Raw genomic sequence first — 19,136 nt, 5'->3', positions numbered from 1 at the left:
CAGCCAACTTGGCCCACCTGGCATCTCTGGTACACTCTACCCAACGTCAACAGAATACATGTTCTTAAGGGTATGTGGAAGCTTCCCTAAGACAGACCATATTATGAGCCATGAAACAAATCTTACAATTAGAATAGAAATAATATAAAGTATGTTCACATACTATAGTCTTAAAATGAAAATCAACAAAAGAAAGATACGTGGAAAATCCACAAGTATTAGGAATTAAACAATATCTTCCCAAAGGACCTATGAGTCAAAGGGGAAATCTCAAGGTAAATTTAAAAATACTTTGAACTGAATGAAAGTAAAAATACATTGTGTCAAAATTGGTGGGATGCAGCTAAAGCAGTGATTACAGGAAAATGTATAGCTTTAAATGCTTATACTAGAAAAGAAGGAAGGTCCCAAATCAGTAGTCTGAGCTTCTACTTTAAAAATCTAGAGAAAGAAGAGCAAAGCAAACCCAAAGTAAGCAGGAAGAAGGAAATAATAGCAGTAAGAGTAGAAATCAATACAACCAAAGAGACAACTCTATTAAGTCAAAACTTGAATTTTTTTTTATTTTTTTTATTTTTTGCGATGGCGTCTCGCTTTGCCACACAGGCTGGAATGCAGTGGCGTGATCTTGTCTCACTGCAAGCTCCGCCTCCTGGGTTCCCGCCATTCTCCTGCTTCAGCCTCCCAAGTGACTGGGACTACAGGCGCCCGCCACAGCGCCCAGCTAATTTTTTTGTATTTTTAATTGAGACGGGATTTTACCATGTTAGCCAGGATAGCCTCGATCTCCTGACCTAGTGATCTGCCTACCTCGGCCTCCCAAAGTGCTGGTTCTTTGAAAACACTGATAGAATTGATAAACCTCTGGCCACACCAACGAGGTGAGAGATAGGACACACATAAATATCCAGAATGAAAGAAGCGTTATCACTACTGATTACAAATATTAAAAGGATGACAAGAGAAGGCTATGAACAGCTCTCTGCCTATTAATTTGATTACATAGATAAAGTGAACCGCTTTCCTGGAAGATGAAAAATTATTAAACTTACTCAAGAATAATAGATAACCAGAACAGTCCTATATCAAATAGAAAAATTGAATTAATAGTTTAAAGTGTCCCTCAAAATAAAACCTACGGCCCAAATGATTTTACTGGTAAATTGTAATAACATTTAAGGAATAAATAATACCAATTCTACACAATTTCTTCCAGAGTGTAGAAAAGGAGAAAATACTTCCCAACTCATTTTATGAGGCCAGCATTATTCTAACGTCAAAGTAAGACAAAGACAGTACAAGAAAAAAACCAAAAACAAAAAACTACAGAGCAATATTCGTAATACACAGAGATGCAAAAATTCTCAAAATATTGACAATTTTAATCGAGCAATACGTTAAAAAGATAACATGTCGTGACTCAGTGGGGCTCAGCAAGGGTAGTTTGATATTTGAAAAGCCAATCAGTATGATTTACCATATGAACACATTAAAGAAGAAAAAACACAGAATTATTGCAATAGTTGCAGAAAAAGTATTTTGTAAACTTCATTATTGATTCATGATAAGATCTTTCAGTAAACTAGTGTAGAAAGAAATTTTCTTAACTTTATAAAAGCCATCTACAAAAATCCTACAGCTAACATCATACTTTACTGGTGAAATCCTGAATTTTTTTTTCCCTTAATACTGAGAGCAAGGTAAACACGACCTTGTGTCTAAAATATTAAAGAAATTTCAACACTCAACCACAAGAAAACAAAAATCTAACAAAGAAATTCAACAGAAGAAGATGTAGATGGTGAGTAAGCCTCTAAAGGACCCTCAACATCATGAATCATTATGGAAATGAAAGTGAAAGCCATGATGAGATGCCATTTCATATTAAATGCAAGGGCCAATGTTTTAAAAAAACTGACAATGCTAAGTGCTGTCAAAGAGGCACAGCAACTGGACCTTTCACACACTGCTGGTGGGATACAAAAGCTCCAGCCACTTTGCAAAGATGTGGCCATTTCCTTTTTTTTTTTTTTTTTGAGACGGAGTCTCGCTCTGTCGCCCAGGCTGGAGTGCAGTGGCCGGATCTCAGCTCACTGCAAGCTCCACCTCCCGGGTTTGCGCCATTCTCCTGCCTCAGCCTCTCAAGTAGCTGGGACTACAGGCGCCCGCCACCTCGCCCGGCTAGTTTTTTGTATTTTTTTTAGTAGAGACGGGGTTTCACCGCGTTAGCCAGGATGGTCACGATCTCTTGACCTCGTGATCCGCCCGTCTCGGCCTCCCACAGTGCTGGGATTACAGGCTTGAGCCACCGCGCCCGGCTGGTGTGGCCATTTCTTTTGAAGTCAAACACACCCTTACTATTATATGACCCAGACATCCTACTCCTAGATGCTTACCTAAATGAACTGAAAACCTATAGTCACAGAAAAATATGTATGCAAACAATTACAGCAGCTTTATTTACAAACACAGTGACTTTCTTCCAGAGGACACAGGCCTGCCCTGATCTGGGGTCACTCGGAAAGGTCCAGTGGTCAAAAACTGAAAACACTTAGATACGGGTGTGGCATGGATAAACCAACTGTGGTGCTTCCATACGGGGGAGAGTTCTCCACAAGGAAAAGGAGCAAAGCATTATTAATGCAACAGCTTGAGGGCATGCACCCTATGCTGCTAGAGCTCAGCCCCAAAGGAGGGAAGCCAGGCCTCAAAGGCTGTGTACTGTATGACTCCATACATAGGAAATCCCAGGAAAGGCAAAATTATAGAGATGGAAATCAGAGATGGGGTTGCCAGGAGTTAGGATGAAGAGAGATTGACTACAAAAGGTCAGCACAAGGGAATCTAGGGGGGAATTTTCCGTTCTATTATGGGTCTGTGTTGGTGGATACATGACCATCAATTTGTCAAAGTCCATAGAACTCAGCCTGACACAGTGAAATTAACTGCACGACTGGCAGGCTAAGTACTGGCCCAAGGTCCTAGAGCTCAGAAGGCCACTGGGTCAGCTTCACACCATGTCCAGGCATCCTTGCCCCTCGCGCGCACACACACACACACACACATACACGCACACACACTTCTTTACTCCATCAGCTAAGAAGGCCAAGAAGCAACAACACTGCAATAACGACAGCACCCCCAGCACCCAGATCTTGGTGTCTAGCACCATTTTCCAATCAGAGAACGAGGGCATCTTGGAGAAATGGCTGCTTCTAGAACTGGGGCAAGATGAGAGTGGGGCATAGACTTGTAGTGCCATAAGGTAACGAAGTACCCCAAAAGAGAAAAGTTTGCGATGGCAGGGACATGTCACAGAGGCACAGGAGCCGGCAGCAGGGGGTCCCAATGGCCATAGTTGGAAAAATTGGAACAACAAAGTAAAGTAGTATCAGATTATAACCTAAGGTATAGAATAAATGTCCATGAGTCCATCTGGTTATAAATGAGTGACAAAGTCAATCAATAAATGAGGAAGAAGAGATCTTTCCCATGCAAAGCCATTCCATAATTTATGCCCTCATGGAGGTGACACAAAACTCCCCACCCCTTAAGACTGGGCTGAGCATAGAGACTTCCTTCCAGAGAGCACAGGTCTGTCCCTGATCTGGGGCCACTTGGACAGGCCCAGTAACCAGGGGATGCTGCTGCTACCCCATGGCCCTTTCAATCCTAGCAGGTGGGCTGGGCAGAGCCTGCCTCTTGGGGCTGAAGGGCCAGCACTCGCTTGATAGACTCTGGGCCAGTGGCCGGCCAGTGTCCCACCAGTCATGTTTGTAGAAAATGACGTATATGGTGGTCCATTTTCAAATTAGAATGCCTCAGAGAGGCTTGGGTCCTCAGACTACAAGAGAACAAGGTGCACTAAGCCCCTGTCTAAATACCCAGCACCTGCTTTTCGGGACTGGAGGCAGAGAGTGATGCTTCAGGGTGGGCTCAGGGGGCTAAGCAGCACCACCTCTGCAGCGGGGAGCCCAGGCCTGCTCCGACCCCGTACCGGCTGCCTGCACTCTTTCCCGGCCGAGCTCACTGGAGTGTTGGGAAGATGCCCCAAACACTGGAGCCCGGTGCCGCCCACCCTGAATCTCAGGGAACTTTCAGAGCGCTGCAGCCTGGCTGGAAGCTGCAAATGAGCATGAAATATGATAGCTAGAGCCTCATGGCCTCTGCTGTGCTGCCCTCATGAATATGCAGCCACTGCTACCTCGATCGCCCTCTGCGGCTCTCCTGGGAGCAGGCGGCCACGCCAGATGCTAAGGACCTGGTTGGGGGAACAGAGTGCCTCCGGCTGCTGGGTGCTGCAGAGCCACCTTCCAGCCTCACCAAAGCCACTTCTCAGGGCCACTGCCCTTTGGGGACCATGTCAAAAAGGGAAAACAAGGTTTTCCTGCTCCAGCATGTCCCTTCTTCTCCCCCAGATGTAGCTCTGGGAAGGAAATGCAGAGCCAGCGTGTGTAGCTAATAGGAAAAGTCCTGCAAGCTCCCAGGCGAGCCCAGCAGCCCTGCTTCTAGAACTCTGTCCTTAGTAAACAAGGGTGGATGTGCTCACACAGCCAGACACAAAGCTGTCCCTCACGGCATCATCGTTACAATGAGAAAAAGTAGAAGCAGTCTAAACACCCTACAGCAATATGGGGGGCTGTGGGGGGCTAAGGGGGACTATGGGAGGCTAGATGGGAGGCTAAATGGGGGTTAGATGGGGAGCTAGAAAGGGGTCTAGATTGGGGGGTCTAGATGGGGGTCTAGAAGCAGGGGGACTAGATGGGGGCTAGATGGTGGGGCTAGATGGGGGACTAGATGGGGAGGTAGATGGGGGATAGATTGGGGGGCTAGAAGTGGGGGCTAGATGGGGGCTAGAAGGGGGGACTACATGGGGGGACTAGATGGTGGGGCTAGATGGGGGCTGGATGGGGGCTAGATGGGGAGCTAAATGAGGGGCTAGGTGGTAGCTAGATGAGGGGCTAGATGGGGGCCAGATGGGGGCTAGATGGAGGACTGCAGGTGCCTGTGACTCATGAGTGTGGGCTTGTGCTGTCCAACCTCAAACCCATGCTATGCCTTAAAGGGTGTTTGCATCCAAAATTGTGCTTCAGCCCCTGGCCTGGGGTCACGGGCTGAGCCAGAGCAGATGCACCCTGGAATCTGCTCCAGTCCTGAGCCTCTGCTGTGTGGCCCTTGCCCTGGGAGGGAAGGATAGATGGAGGCAGGGCCTGAGTCCCGAGTCCTGACCCAGCTTGCACTCCAACAAGCTCAGCATCTCCCAACCTCCAGGTAGCAAACATTCCCCCTCCTCCTCCTCCTACCCCTGCCCGTCAGGGACCTGGCTCAGCTTGCGAGGCTCCCCCCATGCCCACCATCCATTCAGGTTCTCTGTCCCGGGAACTGGTACTAAAAGCCTCCGTCTGGCGGTGGTCCGTGTGTGGGGGAGCACAGATTCCTGGGCAGTTCTGTCCCGCACAGGCCTGCATCCCACCCCACTTCTGGTGTCCCTCACGGGCAGGTCTTTCAGGCTGCTGGGCTCACCACCTGCTGGGACCCAGGCTTCTCCAGTCTTGAAGTCCTTTTTGCTGCCATCTACACCTGCTGAAGGGGACTTCCTGCCCAGGTAGGAGTAGCTCCTGCCCCACCAGCCAGATTGGGTCTTAACCTCGGCTCCCTGCTGCCTTCCGTACCGCACCATGGCATTCGCAGGGTCAGTAGGTGGCAGTTCAGCGGACATCTGCCTCTCCCACCAGCCTATGAGTTCCCTCATCTTTACTTGTGGGTGATTTTTTTCACCAAGCAGGGCCCACATCCCCTCCTGAGCTGGTGGATGAGGCTCTTTATGTCCCTCCACCATCCCCCACCAATCCACAAGGTTTGCTGAGCGTGCACTTTGTCCCCCTTTTACAGATGAGAGCACTGGGCTTCCGTCCAGGGATGCTTAGAGGATAGGGATGCAGCCCTCCGGAAACTGCGGTGCTGAGGGTTTCTCCGGGCATGGTAAGCAGGAACCTGCAATGCAGGCGAGAGGTGGCCACTCATCTGCAAGCGTGGAGAGGCGTCTCTGAGAGTGAAAGGCGTGTGAGGAAGGTCGGTGATGGGGACCCAGGTGCCCTGGCCCCACCCTGCCCAGAACAGCCCCTATGGCAGAGGCTCAGTGGCAGCAGAAGGGCCCTGGCCCCTAAAAGCACCCACCGCTCTGCCCTGCCTCGGGCCTTTTGTCCAGTGGTTCATGAGCTCTAGAGATGGACCCGCATGCTGGGTGAATTAATGAGAAGGTGAGAGCAGCCTGTGTCATTTCTTGGGGCCAAATCTGAGCCATAAAGGAACAAGGTCCTTGTAAAAAAGGATAGGCTACTTGGGAATTGGGTTGTTAACACATTAGCATCTTTATTTGGCCCACATGAAGTGTGTGAAATGAAGATGGCAATAAACAGGAATTTATTTTTCAAAGTGGTCTTGGCAGAACAGCATACGGTGCTTTTCCCGTGGCCGGGCAGGCCTCCCTGCCCACACATGCACACCCCTGCTCTCCCCAGCAGCCCTCCCGTAACTGCCCAGCATAGATCTACTCCTTCTTCCTATTTTTGCCCCCATAGTGGCCAAGAGTGAGGCTGTGTCCCGTGGACTCTGAATCTCAGCACACACCAGGTAGCCACCTGCATTATCCCCATTAGCAAATGAGAAAACCAAGGCCCAGGAGGGAGGGAGCTTTCCACAGTCACCCAGAGAAGTACCTGACCCCACCCGCCACCCCATCCCCTGCCTCTCCTCTCCTCTGACCCCACCCACCACTCCGTCCCCTGCCTCTCCTCTCCTCTGACCCCACCCACCACCCCGTCCCCTGCCTCTCCTCTCCTCTGACCCCACCCACCACCCCGTCCCGTGCCTCTCCTCTCCTCTGACCCCACCCACCACCCCGTCCCCTGCCTCTCCTCTCCACTGACCCCACCCGCCACCCCGTCCCCTGCCTCTCCTCTCCTCTGACCCCACCCACCACTCCGTCCCGTGCCTCTCCTCTCCTCTGACCCCACCCACCACTCCGTCCCGTGCCGCTCCTCTCCTCTGACCCCGCCCGCCACCCCGTCCCCTGCCTCTCCTCTCCACTGACCCCACCAGCCACTCCGTCCCCTGCCTCTCCTCTCCACTGACCCCACCAGCCACCCCCTCCCCTGCCTCTCCTCTCCTCTGACCCCACCCGCCACTCCGTCCCCTGCCTCTCCTCTCCACTGACCCCACCCACCACCCCGTCCCCTGCCTCTCCTCTGACCCCACCCACCACTCCGTCCCCTGCCTCTCCTCTCCTCTGACCCCACCCACCACCCCGTCCCCTGCCTCTCCTCTGACCCCACCCGCCACTCCGTCCCCTGCCTCTCCTCTCCTCTGACCCCACCCACCACCCCGTCCCCTGCCTCTCCTCTGACCCCACCCACCACTCCGTCCCCTGCCTCTCCTCTTTGCTGACCCCACCCGCCACTCCGTCCCCTGCCTCTCCTCTCTGTTGACCCCAACCCGCCACCCCATCCCCTGCCTCTCCTCTCCTCTGACCCCACCAGTCACCCCGTCTGCTGCCTCTCCTCTCCTCTGACCCCACCAGCCACCCCGTCCCCTGCCTCTCCTCTCCTCTGACCCCACCAGTCACCCCGTCTGCTGCCTCTCCTCTCCACTGACCCCACCCGCCACCCTGTCCCCTGCCTCTCCTCTCCTCTGACCCCACCCACCACCCCGTCCCCTGCCTCTCCTCTGACCCCACCCACCACTCCGTCCCCTGCCTCTCCTCTCCTCTGACCCCACCCACCACCCCGTCCCCTGCCTCTCCTCTCCTCTGACCCCACCCACCACCCCGTCCCCTGCCTCTCCTCTCCTCTGACCCCACCCACCACTCCGTCCCCTGCCTCTCCTCTCCTCTGACCCCACCCACCACCCCGTCCCCTGCCTCTCCTCTCCTCTGACCCCACCCGCCACCCCGTCCCCTGCCTCTCCTCTGACCCCACCTACCACTCCGTCCCCTGCCTCTCCTCTCTGTTGACCCCAACCCGCCACCCCATCCCCTGCCTCTCCTCTCCTCTGACCCCACCAGTCACCCCGTCTGCTGCCTCTCCTCTCCTCTGACCCCACCAGCCACCCCGTCCCCTGCCTCTCCTCTTTGCTGATACCCCCCAACACCCTGTCCCCTGCCTCTCCTCTCCTCTGACCTCACCAGTCACCCTGTCCCCTGCCTCTCCTCTGACCTCACCAGCCACCCTGTCCCCTGCCTCTCCTCTCTGCTGACCCCACCAGCCACCCTGTCCCCTGCCTCTCCTCTCTGCTGACCCCACCAGCCACCCTGTCCCCTGCCTCTCCTCTCTGCTGACCCCACCAGCCACCCTGTCCCCTGCCTCTCCTCTCCTCTGACCCCACCCGCCACCCTGTCCCCTGCCTCTCCTCTCTGCTGACCCCACCAGCCACCCTGTCCCCTGCCTCTCCTCTCCTCTGACCCCACCAGTCACCCCGTCACCTGCCTCTCCTCTCCTCTGACCCCACTAGTCACCTTGTCCCCTGCCTTTTCTCTCTGCTGACCCCACCCGCCACCCTGTCCCCTGCCTCTCCTCTCTGCTGGACCTGGATTTGGCACCACACTGCATGTCTTATGGACGATCCCTCTGGTGCAAGCCGCATGTCCTCTTCCGGCAAGAACCACTCAGAATCTCAAAAGATAGTTGCTTACTGAGCTCTATGTTAGCTTTTTTAAAAATTGTGATAAAATACACATAACATAGATCTACCATCTTCACCCTTTTTAAGTGTACAGCTCAGTGGCACCAAACACATTCACATCACTGTGCGGCCATCACCACCACCCACCTCCAGAACATCTTCATCATTCCGAACCGAAACTCCGTCCCATCGAACGCAAGACCCCATTCCCCTCTCCCCAGCCCCCAGCGCCCACTTCTCTGCTTTCGGTGTCTGTGAATCTGCCTACTCTGGGCACCTCACTGGAGGGCAGTCGCACAGTATTTGTCCTTTTGTGTTTGGATTGGTTTACCATGACGTCTTCACAGTTCGTTCGCGTGGAAGCATGTGCGTCAGAATTCCCTTCCCTTCCAAGGCCGAATCACAGTCCATTATAGGGAGGGACCATGCTCTATTTATCCCTCACGCACTGATGGACGCTGGGGCTGCTTCTACCTTTTGGCTACTGTGGGTTCTGTTGCTAGAAATGTGCATCTACAAATATCTCTCTGGGACCCGCTTTCAATCCTCTCAGGCTCAGGTATATGCCCAAAAGCAGGACTGCCAGCCGGGTGTGGTGGCTCACGCCTGTCATCCCGTTTTCAGTTCTCTCAGGTATACGCTCAAAAGCAGAATTGCCAGCCGGGCTTTGCGGTGGCTCATCCCTGTTATCCCAGGACTTTGGGAGGCCAAAGCGGGCGGATCACCTGAGGTCAGGAGTTCGAGACCAGCCTGGTCAACATGACAAAACCCTGTCTCTACTAAAAAATACAAGAATTAGCTGGGCGTGATGGTGTGCACCTGTAATCCCAGCTACTTGGGAGGCTGAGGCAGAATTGCTTGAACCCAGGAGGTGGAGGTTGCAGTGAGCCGAGATCGCCCCATTTCACTCCAGCCTGGGCGACAAGAGTGAAACTCCATCTCAAAAAAAAAAAAAAAAAAAAAGGCAGAATTGCCAAATCACATGGCAACTATTTTTAATTATTTGAGCAGCCATTTTATATTCCTACCAGCAATGCCCAAGGGTTCCAGTTTCTTCGCTTCTTTGCCAACATTTATTTTCTGCTTTTTTTTCTTTCCCCCTTTGGCTATCCTAATATCTCCGTCTGCATTTTGCACATGATCTTATTGACTCTTTTCTTCCCTAAAATGGGAAAATAATAACTTTTTATTTTGCTATTAACCCCATTTAAAGATGAAGACCTTCAGGACAGAGGGGCTGAGTGTTCTGTCCCACACAGGGGTGGCCGGTGTGCCCCAAGCCGGTTCCCTCAGGCACTCCAGGGCTCAGCTTCTGGCCAAGTGAAGATCCTTCATTTCTTGCAAAGGAGGCCCTCAGTGCTGTCTTGTCAGATGAGCACACCCATGAATAAATGAGTGAGTGAGTGAACACCTGCGTGTATACAGGACTAGCTGGAGGTCACTGTGGAAAGTGGCTGGTGGCTCCTCTGGGTGGGCCTGGGCCTGGGCCATATGACCGCCAGCTACTGGGGCCTGGGCAGCATGGTCCAGGGAAGATACTTCAGGGAGGAGCCCTGGGAAGGGAGGTGCAAGGGAAGCAGGAGCTCCATGCTACAGAAAAGATGAGCAAACTCGGCTGGGCGCGGTGGCTCACGCCTGTAATCCCAGCACTTTGGGAGGCCGAGGCGGGCGGATCACGAGGTCAGGAGATGGAGGCCATTCTGGCTAACACGGTGAAACCCCGTCTCTACTAAAAAGTACAAAACAAAATTAGCCGGGCGTGGCGGCGGGCGCCTGTAGTCCCAGCTACTCGGGAGGCTGAGGCAGGAGAATGGTGTGAACCCGGGAGGCGGAGCTTGCAGTGACCTGAGATCCGGCCACTGCACTCCAGCCTGAGCGACAGAGCAAGATTCTGTCTCAAAAAAAAAAAAAAAAAAAAAAAAGATGAGCAAACTCACCTCTGGGGCTTTGAGCAACCTAAGCCAGACAATCACAAGGACACCAGGGCCAGAGGCCCGGGGAGCAAACCCCAGGGGAAGTGGGCAGGAGAGTCAGCAGAGTGGGGTCCACTGTTTGGGCCTCCCCAGAGGCCCTGGGCTAACTCTTCAGGACAAAGGAAGAGAAGACTCTTTGATAAAAGGGAACGTGAGAGGCAGCTCTTGGATCAATAAATGAATTAGTTGACCTTGATTTGCAAACCAGTTTGCTTCCATCTGCCTGGAGTATATTAACCCACTACCCTGCAGTATCTGGGATTAATCAGCCTTGGTACCTCACCTGCCCTGCTCCAGGCAGGTTTATTTGTAGGTGGAGGGAGATGCCCTTGTGAGGGAAGACCGGGATGCTACCCATCTCTAGAGCAGGTCGTACCCCGACGTCACTTACGCTTGTCCCCATTCCCTGTATGTGGGGAGGGCAACTTTCAGAAGTTATCTTTCGGGGCCCACACCCCAGGCGGCTAGAACCTCTGCTGAAACACACCCAGCGTGAGTGTCTGGAGGAGGGTGGGACAAGGAAACCTGCCAAGGCTAAGAGCTTGGTACAGCTGTCCCATGTATTATGCATCACTGAGACACCTGTCCGACTGACCATGGGAAAAGATGGTGCAAGAAGGACCAGAAGAATCTCAAAGCCGATTCCCACTGTGGGAGCTGACCTCGTCATGTCTGCACAATGAGGAGGCAAGGATGGCGGGGCTGGAGATGTACACACGGACATGTGCGCACAGGCTCACACATGCATGCGTACACACACAGGCGTGCATGCACACATACATACACGTGTGTGCACACGGTACTCTTGGATCCCTTCGCTGCATGTCTGGAGTGCCCAGACTCCTTATGCACCCCCACACCTTTCTGGGGATGGCTGACGTTGGCAGCCTTGATGGTTGACTGCAGCCTCACATAAAGGACCCCCCATCATGTCTACATTGATCCTAGTATGAATCCTTAGGGCTGAGCAGTGCTGCGCCCCCATCTAGGGAAGATCTCTGACTCTGGGGGCAGGATGCTGAGGAGGGGATTCTAGTTGGGGGTGGAGAAGAAGTCTGGTGGTCTGGGAGCAGGGCCAGCTCTCAGGATTCCGAGATGCTCATCTAAATTCAGACCACAGATCCATTAGCACAAACCTCACGGGTTCCATCATACCCCAGGCTATACCACATAGATGGCACCTGCCTGCAGCCAGCAGACACAGAAGGCAGAGGGAATAGAGGGGAGGGTGGCCAGAAGAGCCCCACCCACACAGAGACCACACATACGGCCAATGCTTGGACCACAGTGGATAATGCTTGTTGAGAACTGACTCTGTGCCAGGCACTGCTCCAGGCACACCTAGATCCCGGACTTCCTGGCCCACAGACTATAAGAAAGCAGTGTCTGCCGTTTGAGCTACACAGTCTGGTATCTGTTTTGGCTGCCCTAGGAGGCCAGGACAACAGTCTCCCCACAGTTCTCTTTCTTGCCATTTGTTGTTGAATTAATGGAGTCATCCGCCCTTCGCATGCCTGCAGTTTGGAGCTGGCTGACTGCACCTGTGCTGTCATCTGAACGTCTCTCTGTCCCCTGGACCTCCTGTCTGAACATCTCTCTGTCCCCTGGACCTCCTGTAAGGTGCTTAGACCTAGAGGCATGATGAGAGCAGGGTGCGATTTTTAGGCAGGAGCCCTTCATGGGTGGAGTGGGCGCTTCCTACTGTACTGCCTCGGGAGGTGCATGTGATATCCTGTTGCCTTCTGTATGGGAGGAGATGGTATCACCCTTACCCAGTCATTATAAAACCCCAGGAGGTTTCCTCCTGAAGCTCCCAGTGGTTTGCAAAGGAGGGCGGCTGTCACAGTTCCACTCTGAGCTTCTGAGCTGGAGGACTTGTGTAAAGAAGCTTCCCACCAGGGCTCGGTCCCTATGGGGAAGGAGAGTGAGGCTCGGCTTTTCCTTGCATTTATCAGTTTCCGGAAGGATGAGTTGGTGCCCCCGCGCCCACCCCAGGGGACCAGTGTGGCTTTCTTTAGCTTAGCTATGAGCTCATGAATTTTCAACACATTTGATGTGTTTCAATCTATTACAGTTATTTTTATGCCCAAATTGTCGCATCATTGACTAGTGGGAGCATCTTCAAGCTGTGTCCTTTTGAAGATGTTTTGTTTTTAAAAAAAATCTTTATTACTCCCTTATGAAGCAATTTTCAGTTCCTACAAGCTAAAGTCAGACACTGATGCGGACCCACAGGTCGTGATCCCCATATTCCTCTCCATCGAATCCATCTCTCTGATCTAATCCACGGACACTGTGTCCCTCGGATGTTTCTGACTCTGATCCTTCTCACGTGGCCTTTGCAAGAGGCACGGGCTTCACCATGTTCTCAAGGGCTGGGCTGGGCTGGGAGGATCCCACCCAGGGTCTCTCCAGAAACAGCACAGTGAACTCGTGGCGGCAACCCCTGGGAAGTACACAAGTAGGGAAACAAGACATGCACAGGGCCCTCAGCTGGGCCCATCTTCGTTCCTGGCAACGCCCGGCAGGTAGAGTGACATCAGGTCTTAACGGCTTTTTTTTTTTTTAATTTTTTAATTTTTGGCAATTCTTATCCTAGGACTCCATTATCAGAAAAAGAAATGCGTCATTTTCTCAATGTTATAAACACCCACTATTCCCAGGAGAGCTCCAGGGAGAACCATCCCAGTTTCCAGCCTCTGCTTCGTTTTGGACAGAGATCACCCCGGGCGCCTTGAGGACAGCATGGATAGATTGTCATGTTTGGGGTTTTCTTGGGACAGAGTTTTCTGTGGTTTGTTTGGCCCTGCCAAGCCTCAGATTGAAATTTCACCCTCGGTGTTGGCGGTGGTTGGGGCCTGGTGGGAGGTTTTTGGGTCTTGGTGGGGCGGGGTGGGGGTGGGGGGTTTCCCTCATGAATGGCTTGGTGTTGCCCTCCAGGTAATAAGTGAGTTCTTGCTCTAGGAGTTCCTGGGAGAACTGACAGTTTAAAAGAGGCTGGTGCCTCCCTTCCCTCTCTCTTGCTCCCTCCCCTGCCATGCAACACTTCCCTTCCCCTCTCACCCTGAGTGGAGGCTTCCTGAAGCCTCCACCCAAAGCAGATGTTGGGACCATGCTTCTTGTACAGCCCGCAGAACTGTGAGTCAAGCAAACCTCTCTCCTTTGATGAATTACCCAGCCTCAGTATTCCTTGGTAGCAACACAAACGGACTAAGGGAGGTCTTCAGAAGTCCCACATTTTCACTCTGCTCTGGGGCCCCCTGGGCAAAAGAGCGGACGCTCATGCTCCAGGTGGACACGTTCCTGAGTGTATCCAGCTGGGAGCTACCAGGGGTACTGACCAGGCCACGGTCCGAGAACATCCTGCCTCTGTGATTCCCAAAGTGGGAGCCAGAGGTGAGGCGCAGCGAGTGCAGGGTGCTCGCTACAGAAATGCAGGTCCCGGTCCCCGGGACGTGCTCACACCCGACACCTGCAGGCTGTGGGGTAACACGGAAAAGCCGCTGGCCACGGCTGGACCCAGACCTGCAGCGTCCGGTGGTGCATGCTCAGCTCAGCACAGCACGGGCTTCATCTCTGATGTGAGCCACCAGCCACCGAGGCCCCGCTGAGCAGCTCCTCTGAGAGATGCCGAGGCACTGGGGAGGAGTGAGAAGCCCCTCGAGGTTCCCTCTCTGTGAACGCCAGGGGCAGGGTGAGCAGAAATTGCCTTTGAAGGGTGAGCAGAAACTGCCTTTGCAAGGTGAGCAGAAACTACCTTTGCAGGATGAGCAGAAATTGCCTTTGCAGAGTGCCAGGCAGGGCCCGTCTGACGAGTTCAGACACACTGGACGGTCCATTCTTTTTTCAGATGTTCTGCTATGGACACAAAATTTGCCATCCCCAGGCAAATTCTCACATTTATGCCAGCTCCTACTCTCCGATGAGGCACCCAATTTCCCCAAAGCTGTGTTTTCCCAGGTTTGCATCTTCCAGGAGAACAGCAATCACTCCGAGCAGGTGAAAGCTTTCTGTCAGCCTCCACCACCCAGGAGGTGAGTACCTGGGACAGAGGCTGAGCCCACCCCTCACGGAGGCAGCTCCTCCACGTCGCTCCCGCAGAGGGAAGATCATTGCCAGAGTTCAGCGGGGGATGCTTCTGACTTGGCATCTTTTCCACAGGCGTCCAGTTCAAAAACCTGGACGCCAAGCTGACCTTATGTTTGGAAAGGTGAGTTCAAGCCCTTCAGTGCAGCACCCTCCTGCATCCTTTGATTGGATTCCCATGAAAAATCCAATCAAAATAAGGCTGAGAGTTCACCATGCTATGCAAAGACCCCAGGATTTGTGGATGACATTTGTTCAGGTTACAAGCCTATTCAACCATCACCCAAAATCTCACCTGGCACCTGCTTCATGTAGGAAGTCTGCCAGGAAGTACAACCCAGCAGTGAGCAGGAGCCCAGCCGGAAGCAGGGGCCCAGCAGTGAGCAGGAGCCCAGCAGTGAGCAGGGGCCCAGCAGTGAGCAGGAGCCCAGCAGTGAGCAGGGGCCCAGCAGTGAGCAGGAGCGACCAGGTGCATGCAGTGGTGGTTAGCATTATTTATTTAAAGATAAAAAGCCTAAGAAGTTATTTCCGTTCATTCGTGGTGCAGAATTTCATTTTAAGTATGATTAAAAAAATCAAAAAGGGAAATATGAATGTGCATACATTTAAAATTCTGTAGCATATACCAACAAACAAGGTTATAAAAAAGAAGACAAACCAAAAAATATTTTCATTACATAAAACCGAAGAAGTCAACATTAATTATTTATAACCAATTCCTTCAGAAAATCTGCCTGCACTGTGGAGCCCCGGAAGCATGTGGACACCTTTTATCTAGCCCACATAGCACTGAGTAAAATAATGCATTCAGGACCCGGCATTCTCGATGCAATGTAGGGGGAGAAACCGGAGCTGGAGTTCCACAGCTCTCACCTCCTTCATCCCGCTCTTCGCTTCCCACCTTCTCTGGGAAGGTCTCCGCGTCTCTCAGCTCAAGAGTCTCCAGGATGGCTGAGCCTTCATAGCACATACGATAATCGCATGGAATCCTCCTCTATCTTCATGTTCAGTGTTTGTCTTCCAGGGACCTCCTCAAGACCACAGGCCCTGTTCCCTTCTCAGGGTCGGGCACACAGTACATTGTGCAATGAAAGGTTCATGGATTAAGATGCTTCACATACAAGATTTAAAAAAATATATATGCTTGTTGTTTTTTAAAAAAATTGTGTGTGCGTGTGTGTGTGTGTGTGACTTGAGGCAAGTTAAGGTGTATGTGGGGAGAAACGCTGATATGGAAGGGTGTTCACTGCCCATGCAGGGGTGGAGAGGAGGGCCTAGTGTCTTTGGCACAAGCACACTCATCTTCAATGCATCCTTTATTTTGGCACAATAAGACGCTCCAGATTCAACTTGGATACTTCTTGGCCCCAAAGCGGACCAGCCATTTCTCCAAAGAACCCTGGGCCGTTGTGGTGGGGAATGGTATTTAGAGACCACAGTCTTTGTGCTAAGGGTGTTCATTGTTACTGAATTTGTCATCGTTTCTTGGCCTTTTTGGTGGACAGAAGTAATACACACACACTATGAGAAAATATACCATAACATCATAGTAATATTTACCCTGCCAATGTAGGATGACTGGCTTCTATGTGGTTTATTCCATTTTATATCTGTGTCTTTTTTCTCTTACATTCGTCATCTCTATACATAATTGCTGTGTCTCACTACCTGTGTATGCTCCACCCACACACCCATAGTATTTTCAGAACAACAAGGCCAACAACAATGCCATGACTAATAGTATAGTTGCCATAAACAGTTTAAGATCACTTAGCATCTCTCCATCAATGGGATATGTCTCTCTATAGTGAGACATAGGATATGTCTCACTAGCTCTACACAGTGTGTTAAAGTTTAAAGTTAAAGGTTTTAAAGTTACCTGCAGTAATTCACAAGAAGGCAGGTGTGGAAAAAGCCAGCATTCCTCCTTCCCCTCCTCTCTTTTTCCTCTCACCGCAGATAACTATTCCACAGGATTTTAAAACTTACTCTCCCACATTTTAAACTGCAAGGGATTATATATGTATGCATGCATTATTGCATACAATTATATCCACAGGCCCCTTTCTTAGATGAAGGTGGCCTGCTCTGCACACCATTTTACTTCTTTCCTTTTCCACCTATGATATGTTCCCGTGACCCTACCAGGACGGGATGCAGATGTCGTCTTCACTTGTTTTTACTGCTGCACAGAACAGCCAAGGATGTTCCACATTTTATTCACCTGACAGCTACAAACACACACAGAAGTGGCTTCCAATCTTGTTATTACAAGGTGTTCAGGACACAGTGTTGTGTCTCCGTTTTATCTTCACTAGAGAGATTGCCAAATTTTCTCTGGCAGAGACCAGCTTCTTTCGCATTCTGTGTTAGTTCCCTAGGGCTTTCATAACAGAGGACCACAGCCTGGGTGACTGAAACCACAGAAATGGATTGTTTTATGGAGGTCAGAGGTCCAAGATCAAGGTATGGGCAAGGGCCATACTCCTCCTGGAGCCTGTAGGGCAAATTCCTTCTTTGCTCCTTCCAACTTCTGGTGTTGGCGGGTAACCCCCGGCATTCCTTGGCTTCTAGATTCATCACTCCAGTCTCTGCCTCCATTGTCCCATGGCCGTCTTCTCCCTGTATGTCTCTTATAAGAAAGTAGCATTGACTTGGAGCCCACCTCCTGAGGAGCTCATCTTAACTTGCTTACATTTACAAAGGCCCTGTTTCCAAATAAGGTCACAGGTACCAAGAGCTAGTGTAACCGGAAAAGGGGTCTCCATCCAGACTCTGAGAGAGGATCCTTGGATCATGCACAGGAGGAAATTCAAGACTAGTCACAGAGTGTAGTGAGAAGAGAGTTCATTGAAAGCTGCTCCATTACAGAGTGGGGTGTCTGTCCGCAGAAAGCAAGCTGAGGAACGCACCAACAGTTTTTCTTATATAGTGATCTTATCTTTGTAAACACTGGGGCCAGGCACGGTGGCTCATGCCTATAATCCCAGCACTGTGGGAGGCTGAGGTGGGTGGATCACCTGAGGTCAGGAGTTCGAGACCAGGTTGGCCAACACGGCAAAACCCTGTGTCTACTAAAAATACAAAAATTTGGAGGCGTGGTGGCACGTGCCTGTAACCCCAGCTACTCAGAGGCTGAGGCAGCAGAATCGCTTGAACTGGGAGGCAGAGGTTGCAGTGAGCCAAGATCGTGCCACTGCACTCCAGCCTGGGCAACAGAGCTAGACTCTCATCTCGAAAAAGAATAGAAAAACTAAATTAAGCTGTGCCTACCTGAGGGTGGGCTGACAACATGATGACATTTATTACTTTATTGATTTAAGGAAAGCTATCCCCGACACTCCAGTGTGTGAGTGCACGAAAGCATAACTCGAATTATTGTGAACACATATATGGTTAAGGGCACTGGGGCCTCTGGACTTTCTGTTGTAGGAGCGGGTCCTTGCAGGCATCTTTAGGCCACTTCCTCATCCGTGAACATCACAGGACCACGGGTCATGACTGGCAAGGAATGTGCCTTGCTAGTATCAAGATAGAGCTGAACTTAAAATGACGTCACTCTGGCTCTGCCAGGCTCCTGTTCCCCTAACATTAGTGTTCCACGTATTTCTCTTTGGAGAGGACATAGTAGCTCATAACACATTCCTATCAACAAAACCTGAGGACTCCCGCATCCCCCACAGCCTCGCCAACAGTGCCGGTGGTCAATCTGATAAATGAGAAATGGTTTCTCTGTATGATCTCAATTTTCTTTTTCTTTCTTTCTTTTTTTCTTTTGAGACAGAGTTTCGTTCTTGTTGCCCAGGCTGGAGTGCTGTGGTGTGGTCTCAGCTCACCGCAACCTCTGCCTCCCAGGTTCAAGTGATTCTCCTGCCTCAGCCTCCCGAGTAACTGGGACTACAGGTGTGCGCCCCCACGCCTGGCTCATTTTTTTGTATTTTTAATAGAGACGGGGTTTCACCATGTTGGCCAGGCTTGTCTTGAACTCCCAACAAGTGATCCGCCCGCCTCGGCCTCCCAAGCTGTTGGGATCACAGGCATGAGTCACCATGTCTGGCTAATTTTTGTATTTTTGTATTTTTGATAGAGATGGGGTTTCATCATGTTGGTCAGGCTGATCTCAAACTCCTGACCTCAGGTGTTCTACCCGCCTCATCCTCCCAAAGTGCTGGGATTACAGGCATGAGCACCTGGCCTTGATCTTAATTTTCATCTCTGAGGTCAGGAGTGAGGTTGAGCATCTTTTCACATGTTTAACGTCCCTTTTCTTTTTATTTTTCTGAACAACACGCAGTTTTCACGGAGTGCCCACTGCGAGCCAGGACTGTTCAGTCAGCAGGCACACGATCATGAACAAAACAGGTGGGCGTGTCTGCCTTCTTTAAGGTTTCATTCTAT

This window comes from Macaca mulatta, chromosome 15 (assembly GCF_049350105.2).
Source record: "Macaca mulatta isolate MMU2019108-1 chromosome 15, T2T-MMU8v2.0, whole genome shotgun sequence".
NCBI classification, from domain to species: domain Eukaryota; kingdom Metazoa; phylum Chordata; class Mammalia; order Primates; family Cercopithecidae; genus Macaca; species Macaca mulatta.
The sequence above is the reverse complement of the archived record's forward strand: the minus strand, read 5'-3'. Positions refer to the sequence as shown.